The sequence below is a fragment of the Balaenoptera musculus genome, chromosome 18 (genome assembly GCF_009873245.2).
Source record: "Balaenoptera musculus isolate JJ_BM4_2016_0621 chromosome 18, mBalMus1.pri.v3, whole genome shotgun sequence".
Taxonomy (NCBI): domain Eukaryota; kingdom Metazoa; phylum Chordata; class Mammalia; order Artiodactyla; family Balaenopteridae; genus Balaenoptera; species Balaenoptera musculus.
In genome coordinates, this window is record NC_045802.1 from 31776908 (window position 1) to 31790442 (window position 13535).

Below are 13535 nucleotides of genomic sequence, written 5' to 3' on the forward strand. Positions count from 1 at the left end.
TACTTCACTCTGTATGTCAGACTCTAACTCCATCCACCTCACTACAAATAACTCAATTTCGTTTCTTTTTATGGCTGAGTAATATCCCATTGTATATATGTGCACATCTTCTTTATCCATTCAGCTGATGATGGACACTTAGGTTGCTTCCATGTCCTGGCTATTGTAAATAGTGCTGCAATGAACATTTTGGTACATGACTCTTTTTGAATTATGGTTTTCTCAGGGTATATGCCCAGTAGTGGGATTGCTGGGTCGTATGGTAGTTCTATTTTTAGTTTTTAAAAGAACCTCCATACTGTTCTCCATAGTGGTTGTATCAATTTACATTCCCACCAACAGTGCAAGAGTGTTCCCTTTTCTCCACACCCTCTCCAGCATTTATTGTTTCTAGATTTTTTGATGATGGCCATTCTAATCGGTGTGGCATGACATCTCATTGTAGTTTTGATTTTCATTTCTCTAATGATTAATGATGTTGAGCATTCTTTCATGTGTCTGTTGGCAATCTGTATATCTTCTTTGGAGAAATGTTTATTTAGGTCTTCTGCCCAATTTTGGATTGGGGTATTTGTTTTTTTTGTTATTGAGCTGCATTACCTGCTTGTAAATCTTGGAGATTAATCCTTTGTCAGTTGATTCACTTGCAAGTATTTTCTCCCATTCTGGGGGTTGTCTTTTGGTGTTGTTAATGGCTTCCTTTGCTGTGCAAAAGCTTTTAAGTTTCATTAGGTCCCATTTGTTTATTTGTGTTTTTATTTCTATTTCTCTAGGAGTTGGGTCAACAAGGATCTTGCTGTGATTTCTGTCATAGAGTGTTCTGCCTATGTTTTCCTCTAAGAGTTTGATAGTGTCTGGCTTTACATTTAGGTCTTTAATCCAGTTTGAGTTTATTTTTGTGCATGGTGTTAGGGAGTGTTCTAATTTCATACTTTTACATGTACCTGTCCAGTTTTACCAGCACCACTTATTGAAGAGGCTTTCTTTTCTCCACTGTATATGCTTGCCTCCTTTATCAAAGAAAATGTGATCATATGTGCGTGGGTTTATCTCTGTCTTGATTACCAAACTGTCTTGATTACTGTAGCTTTGTAATAGTCTGAAGTCAGGGAACGTGATTCCTCCAGCTCCATTTTTCATTCTCAAGATTGCTTTGGCTATTCGGGGTCTTTTGTGTTTCCATACAAATTGTGAATTTTTTTGTTTTAGTTCTGTGAAAAATGCCAGTGGTAGTTTGATAGGGATTGCATTGACTCTGCAGATTGCTTTGGGTAGTAGAGTCATTTTCACAATGTTGATTCTTCCAATCCAAGAACATGGTATATCTCTCCATCTATTTGTATCATCTTTAATTTTTTTCATCAGTGTCTTATAATTTTCTGCATACAGGTCTTTTGTCTCCTTAGGTAGGTGTATTCCTAGATATTTTATTCTTTTTGTTGCAATGGTAAATGGGAGTGTTTTCTTAATTTCACTTACAGATTTTTCATCTTTAGTGTATAGGCATGCAAGAGATTTTTGTGCATTAATTTTGTATCCTGCTACTTTACCAAATTCATTGATTATCTCTTGTAGTTTTCTGGTAGCATCTTTAGGATTCTCTATGTATAGTATCATGCCATCTGCAAAGAGTGACAGCTTTAATTCTTCTTTTCCGATTTGTATTCCTTTTATTTCTTTTTCTTCTCTGATTGCTGTGGCTAAAACTTCCAAAAGTATGTTGAATAATAGTGGTGAGAGTGCGCAACCTTGTCTTCTTCCTGATCTTAGTGGAAATGCTTTCAGCTTTTCACCATTGAGGACAATGTTGGCTGTGGGTTTGTCATATATGGCCTTTATTATGTTGAGGAAAGTTCCCTGTATGCCCACTTTCTGCAGGGCTTTTATCATAAATGGGTGTTGAATTTTGTCGAAAGCTTTCTCTGCATCTATTGAGATGATCATATGGTTTTACTCCTTCAATTTGTTAATATGATGTATCACATTGATTGATTTACATATATTGAAGAATCCTTGCATTCCTGGAATAAACCCCACTTGATCATGGTGTATGATCCTTTTAATGTGCTGTTGGATTCTGTTTGCTAGTATTTTGTTGAGGACTTTTGCATCTATGTTCATCAGTGATATTGGTCTGTAGTTTTCTTTTTTTGTGACATCTTTGTCTGGTTTTGGTATCAGGGTGATGGTGGCCTCATAGAATGAGTTTGGGAGTGTTCCTCCCTCTGCTATATTTTGGAAGAGTTTGAGAAGGATAGGTGTTAGCTCTTCTCTAAATGTTTGATAGAATTCACCTGTGAAGCCATCTGGTCCTGGACTTTTGTTTGTTGGAAGATTTTTAATCACAGTTTCAATTTCAGTGCTTGTGATTGGTCTGTTTGTATATTCTGTTTCTTCCTGGTTCAGTCTCGGCAGGGTGTGCATTTTGAAAAATTTGTCCATTTCTTCCAGGTTGTCCATTTTACTGGCATAGAGTTGATTGCAGTAATGTCTCATGATCGTTTGTATTTCTGCAGTGTCAGTTGTTACTTCTCCTTTTTCATTTCTAATTCTATGATTTGAGTCTTCTCTCTTTTTCTCTTGATGAGTCTTGCTAATGGTTTATCAATTTTGTTTATCTTCTCAAAGAACTAGCTTTTAGTTATTTTGATCTTTGCTATTGTTTCCTTCATTTCTTTTTCATTTATTTCTGATCTGATCTTTATGATTTCTTTCCTTCTGCTATCTTTGGGGTTTTTTTATTCTTCATTCTCTAATTCTTTAGGTGCATGATTAGGTTGTTTATTCGAGATGTTTCCTGTTTCTTGATGTAGGCTTGTATTGCTATAAACTTCCCTCTTAGAACTGCTTTTGCTGCATCCCATAGGTTTTGGGTCATCGTGTCTCCATTGTCATTTGTTTCTATGTATTTTTTGATTTCCCCTTTGATTTCTTCAGTGATCACTTCGTTATTAAGTAGTGTATTGTGTGGCCTCCTTGTGTTTGTATTGTTTACAGATCTTTTCCTGTAATTGATATCTAGTCTCATAGCGTTGTGGTCGGAAAAGATACTTGATACGATTTCAATTTTCTTAAATTTACCAAGGCTTGATTTGTGACCCACGATATGGTCTATCCTGGAGAATGCTCCATGAGCACTTGAGAAAAATATGTTTTCTGTTGTTTTTGGGTGGAATGTCCTATAAATATCAATTAAGTCCATCTTGTTTAATGTATCATTTATAGCTTGTGTTTCCTTATTTATTTTCATTTTGGATGATCTGTCCATTGGTGAAAGTGGGGTGTTAAAATCCCCTACTACGATTGTGTTACTGTCAATTTCCCCTTTTATGGCTGTTAGTATTTGCCTTTTGTATTGAGGTGCCCCTATGTTGGGTGCGTAAATATTTACAATTGTTATACCTTCTTCTTGGATCGATCCCTCGATCATTATATAGTGTCCTTCTTTGTCTCTTGTAATAGTCTTTATTTTAAAGTCTATTTTGTCTGATATGAGAATTGCTACTCCAGCTTTCTTTTGATTTCCATTTGCATGGAATATCTTTTTCCATCCCCTCACTTTCAGTCTGTATGTGTCCCTTGGTCTGAAGTGGGTCTCTTGTAGACAGCATATATATGGGTCTTGTTTTTGTATCCATTCAGCCAGTCTGTGTGTTTTGGTGGGAGCATTTAATCCATTTACATTTAAGGTAATTATCGATATGTATGTTCCTATTCCCATTTTCTTAAATGTTTTGGATTTGTTATTGTAGGTGTTTTCCTTCTCTTGTGTTTATTGCGTAGAGAAGTTCCTTTAGCATTTGTTGTAAAGCTGGTTTGGTGGTGTTGAACTCTCTCAGCTTTTGCTTGTTTGTAAAGGTTTTAATTTCTCCATCAAATCTGAATGAGATCCTTGCTGGGTAGAGTAATCTTGGTTGTAGGTTTTTCTCCTTCATCACTTTAATCATATCTTGCCGCTCCCTTCTGGCTTGCAGAGTTTCTGCTGAAAGTTCAGCTGTTAACCTTATGGGGATTCCCTTGTGTGTTATTTGTTGTTTTTCCCTTGCTGCTTTTAATATGTTTTCTTTATATTTAATTTTTGATAGTTTGATTAATATGTGTCTTGGCATGTTTCTCCTTGGATTTATCCTGTATGGGACTCTCTGTGTTTCCTGGACTTGATTAACTATTTCCTTTCCCATATTAGGGAAGTTTTCAACTATAATCTCTTCAAATATTTTCTCAGTCCCTTTCTTTTTCTCTTCTTCTTCTGGGACACCTATAATTCGAATGTTGGTGCATTTAATGTTGTCCCAGAGGTCTCTGAGACTGTCCTCAATTCTTTTCATTCTTTTTTCTTTATTCTGCTCTACAGTAGCTATTTCCACTCTTTTATCTTCCAGGTCACTTACCCGTTCTTCTGCCTCAGTTTTTCTGCTATTGATCCCTTCTAGAGTATTTTTAGTTTCATTTATTGTGTTTTTCATCGTTGCTTGGTTCCTCTTTAGTTCTTCTACGTCCTTGTTAAATGTTTCCTGCATTTTGTCTATTCTATTTCCAAGATTTTGGATCATCTTTACTATCATTTTTCTGAATTTTTTTTCAGGTAGACTGCCTATTTCCTCTTCATTTGTTGGTCTGGTGTGTTTTGACCCTGCTCCTTCATCTGCTGTGTGTTTTTCTGTCTTCTCGTTTTGCTTATCTTACTGTGTTTGGGGTCTCCTTTTCATAGGCTGCAGGTTCGTAATTCCTGTTGTTTTTGGTACCTGTCCCCAGTGGCTAAGGTTGGTTCAGTGGGTTGTGTAGGCTTCCTGGTGGAGGGGACTAGTGCCTGTGTTCTGGTGGATGAGGCTGGATCTTGTCTTTCTGGGGGGCACGTCCATGTCTGGTGGTTTGTTTTGGGGTTTCTGTGGCCTTATTATGATTTTAGGCAGCCTCTCTGCTAATGGATGGGGCTGTGTTCCTGTCTTAATAGTTGTTTCGCATAGGTTGTCCAGCACTGTAGCTTGTTGGTCGTTGAGTGAAGCTGGGTCTTGATATTGAGATGGAGATCTCTGAGAGATTTTCACCGTTTGGTATTACGTGGAGCTGGGAGGTCTCTTGTGGACCAGTGTCCTGAAGTTGGCTCTCCCACCTCAGAGACACAGCCCTGATGCCTGGCTGGAGCACCAAGAGCCTTTCATCCACACGGCTCAGAATAAAAGGGAGAAAAAATAGAAAGAAAGAAAGAACGAGGATAAAATAAAATATAATATAATAAAGCTATTATAATAAAATATTTTTAAGAAAAACTTAAGAAAAATTTTTTTTTAATTTTTTAAAATAAGAAAAAAATTATTAAGAAAAATTTTTTTTAAATTTTTTAAAATAAAAAATATAAAAAAATTATTAGGAAATTTTTTTTTAAATTTTTTAAAGTAAAAAACAAGGAAAAAGTTATTAAGAAAAAATTTATTAAGAAAAAATAATTTTTAAAGTAAAAATACAAAAAACAACAACAGCAACAAAAATGGACAGATCGAACCCTAGGACAAATGGTGAAAGCAAAGCTATACAGACAAAATCTCCCCCAGAAGCATACACGTATACACTCACAAAAATAGGAAAAGGGGAAAAATTAATATATCCTGCTCCCAAAGTCCACCTCCCTAATTTGGGATGATTTGTTGTCTATTCAGGTATTCAACAGATTCAGGTACATCAAGTTGTTTGTGGAGCTTTAATCCACTGCTTCTGAGGCTGCTGAGAGAAATTTCCCTTTCTCTTCTTTGTTTGTACAGCTCCCAGGTTTCAACTTTGGATTTGGACCCGCCTCTGCGTTTAGGTCACCTGAGGTCGTCTGTTCTTTGCTCAAACAGGACGGCTTTAAAGGAGCAGCTGCTTTGGGGGCTCTGGCTCACTCAGGTGGGGGGGATGGAAGGGTACAGACGCGGGGTGAGCCTGTGGCGGCAGAGGCCAGTGTGACGTTGCAGCAGCCTGAGGCACACTGTGCATTCTCCCGGGGAAGTTGTCTCTGGATCACAGGAGCCTGGCAGTGGTGGGCTGCACAAGCTCCCAGGAGGGGCAGTGTGGATAGTGACCTGTGCTCGCACACAGGCTTCTTGGTGGCGGCAGCAGCAGCCTTAGCATCTCATGCCCGTCTCTGGGGTCCGTGCTGATAGCCGCGGCTCGCGCCCGTCTCTGGAGCTCATTTAGGCGTTGCTCTGAATCCCCTCTCCTCGCGCACTAGGAAACAAAGAGGCAAGAAAAAGTCTCTTGCCTGTTCGGTAGCTCCAGACCTTTTCCTGGACTCCCTCCCGGCTAGCTGTGGTGCGCTAACCCCTTCAGGCTGTGGTCATGCTGCCAACCCCAGTCCTCTCCCTGAGATCCAACGGAAGCCCAAGCCTCAGCTCCCAGCCCCCGCCTGCCCCGGTGGGTAAGCAGACAAGCCTCTCGGGCTGGTGAGTGCTGGTCAGCACCGATCCTCTGTGTGGGAATCTCTCCGCTTTGCCCTCCACACCCCTGTGGCTGCGCTCTCCTCCGTGGCGCCGAAGCTTCCCCCCTCTGCCACCCGCAGTCTCCGCCTGCGAAGGGGCTTCTAGTGTGTGGAAACCTTTTCTCCTTCACAGCTCCCTCTCACTGGTGCAGGTCCCGTCCCTATTCTTTTGTCTCTGTTATTTCTTTTTTCTTTTGCTTTACCCAAGTACGTGGGGAGTTTCTTGCCTTTTGGGAGGTCTGACATCTTCTGCCAGCGTTCAGTGAGTGTTCTATAGGAGCAGTTCCACGTGTAGATGTATTTCTACTGTATCTGTGGGAAGGAAGGTGATCTCCGCGTCTTACTCTTCCGTCATCTTACATGATATAATTTTATATAGAGAAAATTCTTCAGACTATACAAAAAAAGCCGTTGGATCTAATCAACATGTTCAGTAAAGGTACAGGGTACAAAATCAACATACAAAAATGAGTAGTGTTTCTACAATAACAATAAATTATTTTAAAAAGAAATAAAGAAAGAAGTCTCATTTGGCATCAAAAACAATAAAATATCAATATATAAGAATAAATATAAACAAGGAGATGAAAGATCTCTACAATAAAAACTATAAGATGTTGAAAGAAATCGCAGAAGACACAAGTATATGGAAAGAGAACCCATGTTCATGAATGAAAATAATTAATATTGTTAAAATATTCATACAACTCAAAGCCATCTATAAATTCAATGCAATCCTTACTATGGTTCCTTTGCTCTTTTTTACAGAAGTGGAAAAACCAATCCTAGAACTTGTATGGAACTACAAAAGACCATGAATAGCCCAAATAATCCTGAGTAGGAAGAACGAAGCTGGAAACATCACAATTCCTGATTTCAAACTATATTGCAAAGTTATAATTATCAAAACAGTATGGTACTGGTATTAAAACAGACACATGGACCAGTGGGACACTATGAAGAACCCAGAAGTAAACTCATGCATAAATGGTAAACTAATATATGAAAAGAAAACAAAGAATACTCAATGGAGAAAAGGTAATCTATTCAATACATGGTGCTGGAAAAATTAAATATTCACATGCATAGAATGAAACTTGATCTCTATTTTACACCATTCACAAAAATTAATTCTAAATTGATTAAAAACTTAAATGTAAGAACTGAAGCCATAAAACTAGAAGAAAAAGTAGCGATAATAAAAGCTTCTTGACTTAGATTTTGGTAATTTTTAAAAAATTTATGACACCTAAATCACAAGTAACAAAATAAAAGCTAAACAAGTGGTACTACATTAAACTAAAAAGCTTCTGCAGAGAAAAAGAAACAATCAACAAAACAAAAAGGCAATCTACCTGTGGAATGGGAGAATTTGGTTGCAAAACATATTCTGATAGGGGGTTAATATCCAAAGTATATAAGAAACGTATACTACTCAGTAGCAAAAAACAAATGACCCAATTTTAAAAATGGGCCAAGACCCAAATAGATAGTTTTTCCAAAGAGGATACTCAAATAGCTAACATATACATGAAAAGGTGGTCAACACCACTAATCATTAGCGAAATGCAAATCAAAACCACAATGAGATATCATCTCATATCTGCTAGAATGGCTATCATCAAAATGACAAGAGATAAAAGTGCTGGTGAGAATTTAGAGAAAAGGGAACCCTCATATACTGTTGGTAGGAGTGTAAATTGGTACAGCCAGTATGGATGTTTCTGAATAAAATTACCATATGATCCAACAATCTCACTTTTGGGTATAGATCCAAAGGAAAAAAAAAATCATTACCTCAAAGAGCTATCTGCACTCCTGTGTTCATTACAGCATTATTTACAATAGCCAAGACACAGAAACAACCTAAATATCCAATGGCTGATGAATGGGTAAAGAAAATATGTATGTGTGTATATATGTGTGTGTGTGTGTGTGTGTGTGTGTGTGTATATATATATATATATATATATATATATATATAATATTTATCTATAAAAATAAGGAAATCCTGCCACTGAGATAATATGAATGGACTTTGAGGACATTATGTAAATGAATAAGTCAGACAGACAAAGACAAATACTGTATCATTCCACTTATATGTGGAATCTGATCAAACCAAATTCATAGAAACAGAGATCAGATTTTGTGGTTGCCAAAGGTGTGGGTTGGAGATTGGGGGAATTTGGTGAAGATGACCAAGATGTACAAACTTCCAGTTATATGAGAAATAATTTCTGGGGATGTAATGTAGACATGATAACTATAGCTAACAATACTGTTCTGTATATTTGAAAGTTGCTAAGAGTAGACCTTAAAAGATTTCATCACAAAGAGAAACATTTTCATAATTATGGGAGGTGATATGTGTTAACTAAACTTATTGTGATAATTTTTTCACAATATAAGCATATAACAAATCATTATATTGTGTACTTTAAATTTATGCAATATTATACATCAAATATATCTCAATAAAATGGTGAAAATTTCCAGAAGTTCTTATTCTCATGTAGGTCTTGGACAATTATGTTTTTGATATATTTTCTTTGTTATTTCTTTTTAATTCCTCTGTAAATTGCATTACTGATCAAATTATCCACTTCCTTTCACTTTGCAAATATTATCTTACCCATTAATATCAGACCTTCACAATTTCTTGCTTTGGCCAATAATTGTGAGCAGAAGCATTGGGAACAACTTTCAGCCAAAGTTTTAAGAACAATTACATGATTTCATCATGCCCTTGTTTCCTTTTTCCTTGAGATTTATAATGTTCCAGATACGGGACTTGCCTTTAGCCTGAGTCCAATAATGAAGATAATGTGGAACAGAAACCATCCAGTACAGGAGAGACAAAAAATCTGATGAGGAAGTTGTGATCAAAGGTTACTGAGGGCTTCCCTGGTGGCGCAGTGGTTGAGAATCTGCCTGCCAATGCAGGGGACACGGGTTCAAGCCCTGGTCTGGGAAGATTCCACATGCCGCGGAGCAACTAGGCCTGTGAACCACAATTACTGAGCCTGTGCGGCTGAAGCCTGCACGTCTGGAGCCTGTGCTCCGCAACAAGAGAGGCCGCGATAGTGAGAGGCCCGTGCACCGTGATGAAGAGTGGCCCCCACTTGCCGCAACTAGAGAAAGCCCTCGCACAGAAACGAAGACCCAACACAGCCAAAACTAAATAAATAAATAAATAAAATTTTAAAAAAGAAAAAAAAAAGGTTACTGAGATTTAGGATTTGGTTACTACTGTGTCATAACTTAACCAAAATTGACTGATAGAAATTTTCATGCTGAAGCCAAGAAACAAATAAGACAGCATAACAAACAAGTAGGCAAATACTTGAGAAGCTGGAATATACATTATAAAAAAAGATAATAGTATGGCAAAAGTTTGTAAAAGAGTACATAAGACAAGCATTTTAAAGCATGATGGATTCAAGTTATTCCACAGATTAATAGTTCCTCCTGCATTATAAGTTTCACTCAAAAATGTCAGAATTTAAGTTGAAATATCTTTAATACAGAAAACATATTTTCTTTGAGGGGGAGTGTACTTCTAGGGATGAGCATAGTAGAGATGAAAACACTTCAAAGAGCTTCAGGAAACAATTCTCCACAGAAGACAGAATAATAACTCCACATTTGCAATTTAGGTCCATAATTGTCTTGTAAGTGTGTTCAGTAATTATATGAAGGTAAATTTAATTTTCAACATTTCAGATTTCTTACTCCTTAGCTGTTAAAGGAAGAAAGACAAATCAGAGAGAACCACTACACCTATATCACTGTCTTTTCGTTAACTAAATGTCTCCTATATCTTCATAGCTACATGGAGCACTATTTCTAAAGTCACTGTATTCTAATTAGAGCAACATTAATTCTCAACACTAGAAATATAATAGAAAATTGCTATTACATACAATGAAGGAATTATTAAGTAAAGGTATGCAGGAAAAGAAAGATATTTTTTGTAGAACTGCATAATGAAAATGACATATGAAAAAAACACTTCTTTTGGCTGTGTGAAAATGCATGTATAATGTTGATCATGGAAGGAACCACCACCAAGTAGTCTGTTCACTTTGATGCTGACAAGGTATAATTTTAGAAAATCAAGTTGGAATACAATCTATAATATATAAAGGTGCTAGCTAAATCATCATTGATTAATGGTGTGACAGACAAAAGTATTTTCAAATTATTTTAAAGACAGAAGCTCTTTGAAGAAAAACATATTAAAAATTGGCAGGTGTTAGTACCAGTGAGTGATATTTGTTTTATGTTTCCTATATGCATATACCTTTTCAAGGAAATATAATACATCAAAAAGATGTAAAAGATCCAAGTGCATATTTGTTATTTAATTCTGTGCCTCTGCATCTACAGTCCAGTTGACGAAGCTGATGACAATTTTGCACATAAGAATCACTATGGGCTAAAAGGATAAAATAAGCATTGCCAACCTTCCGTTTTTTCCTTTTGGGTCTGGGAACACCAAGACCCAAAAGGAAAATGGAAAAATTTTGGCTATGGTTAATGGAAAAATTTTGTATGATTAATATCAAAATTTTTCTATACATCAAACTAAAAGATATCAAGCATGAAGAATATGAAATTTATGTCTCACAATTTAAAATGTCGCTGGTCACCCATAAAGTTGTCAATATATTTCTGCAAAACTTAAAGTTATTTTTCCCCTACTGAGTATAATTTCTCTTTATCCAACACAATGCCATCCAATTTCTCCAAACTGGACTACCAAAATCATTAACCTTAATTTTACTATGTCTCTTATGTATTCTTGAATAATTTATGTGACAATAAACATTGTCTCATATGAAAACAAACACTAGAAGAATATTGTTTTATACAAATATATGTGTCAATTTTTGATGTTCTTGAATTTTTCTAAAGTGGTGCTGGTGGGAAGATATTTGAAAATCAGAGTGAAGACTTGACATAATTTGATCTTGAAGAATTTATTTAGGTAACAGTGATAATTAAGAGACTATAATTAGAAAGCCTGAGGTAAATTTGAAAACCTGAACCAAGAAAAGTAGAGTGAGACTCTCAAGCAATCGTCATATTGGAATGCATGCAATTGACACATAAGACAGAAAGGCTGAAGTGTCACCCTGTAATCCACTATAATACATAAATTTTCCAAGACAAAAAAATTACATTACAAATTTCTTCCATATTTGATATAAAATCCTCTAACATGTTCACTGACACCTAGTACTTGTTGGACTCTCAATTCTCCATGGTTGTCCATCATTGATCAAGACAAGCAAGTGTCACTTATTAAAAAATTTGTCAATCATTTAAATGTTTTCCACTGCTAAATCTCTAGTACCTAGTGTATATTAGGTATTCAATAAATATTTAAAGAAGTAATGATCTTTCATCATGGGAATGCTTGGTTTGTTGATCTTCCTAATCCATTTTCACATAGATTATCTGAACCATAAACTTAGTCATATTCAATGTTAGTTCCATTCCCTAGAAATACAACTCCCATGAGAGAAGTTTTCCTTTATTCAAATTATTACATATAAGACAGGAAAAGTTAGAAAAAAATCATCCCATTTCCATCACAGGAAATAGTTACTGCTACAGCCCTACAACAAATATCTAAAATCTGAGTAGCTTTAGGAAACCAGTATATTTTAATTAAGGTTATATTGTTAGATAACAACTAAAAGGTGGTAGACTATATTAATCAATTTCTAAAAGTCATGTTTAACATTATTGATAGGTTGACTATGGTACACTGAAATGCACAGAAGACAAAAAGTTAAGAAGCCAGAAGGGGGGAAAGTTGAAGTAGGAAATAAAAATAGAAATAAATGACCAGGAGGATGCTTCCTTTATTGAAACACCTCTTAGCACATTTCTTTGTTTTTTCAAGTATGAATATATTTAATTCAGTTTGCCAATGCTACTTTATTTAGCTGCCTGTTTACCTTTCTGCAAAGCCTCATTACCCATAAAAACAAAGAATGAAGTTGATTAATGTGCTCTAAGTGTGATGTTAAAATTGTAATTTTCATATACGTAAGTGGATGCTTCTGCAGTATTTTGTTTGATAATTTACAGAGTTAGCACCGTCCAAACCACTAATCAGTATCTTTTTATGATGACAGCTGCAGAAGATTCTTTTGGAATGCTAATTTTCATTAGTGCTTTCCCTTCCTGTGGACTAGATGCCTGGCTCAGAATGATTTCATCATTGCAAACTAAAGTTTTGAGAGCAAAGGCACTTGGGCTATTCATAAGTTTTCTAAGAGTACACAGAGAAAGTATAGCAAACACAAAATCTAATGGGTGAATTTCAAATGTGTAAAATGAATATAAATAATATATATAATATTGAAGGCACATGATCACAAAATTACTGACTAAAATTGCTGAAATTGATATATAAAAAGAGAAAAAGGTGCTTAAATATAGCAAAATGACATTGTCTATCAATTTTAGAGAAAATTAAAGTAATTTATATATTTACTATTAATTTGTAAATGATAAAATTTTAATTCATTAATATGTAGTAGTTTCTACCTATACAAGTACTTTTTCATTTATTCTTGTAGATTATCATTAATCATTTTGGGCTTTTCAATCAAATTTTTTGTTTTTAACAAAATTGCTCACATTCACTGACTGCTTCTCATGTGCTAGGGACGTCATCTCTTGGAGGGCAGCACAATTACTATCCCATTTAAAGATGAGGAAACCGAAGCACAGAATTTTGGAGGAACCTGTGATTCAGCCGAGCCAGATTTGAAGCCAAAGAGTCTGGATCCAGAGCCAGGCATCATTAGCAGGTATTAATATTAAATTCATAGAAAGAAGGCATATAATTCAAAGCAGAGATAGTAGGTGGGTTAATGCCTTGTCTTACCATGTGTGAAAAATAGAGCTTAAACCTAGATTCCTAATATCCTACTAACCCATGTTTTATAGAATTGCTTCCATTTCTCATAGTAACTCCCACTTTGCCTGAATAGCAGTATTGGTTTCTGTTAATTTGGAATTTTCATGCTTGGATGATAGTATTAACATTTTATGTCAG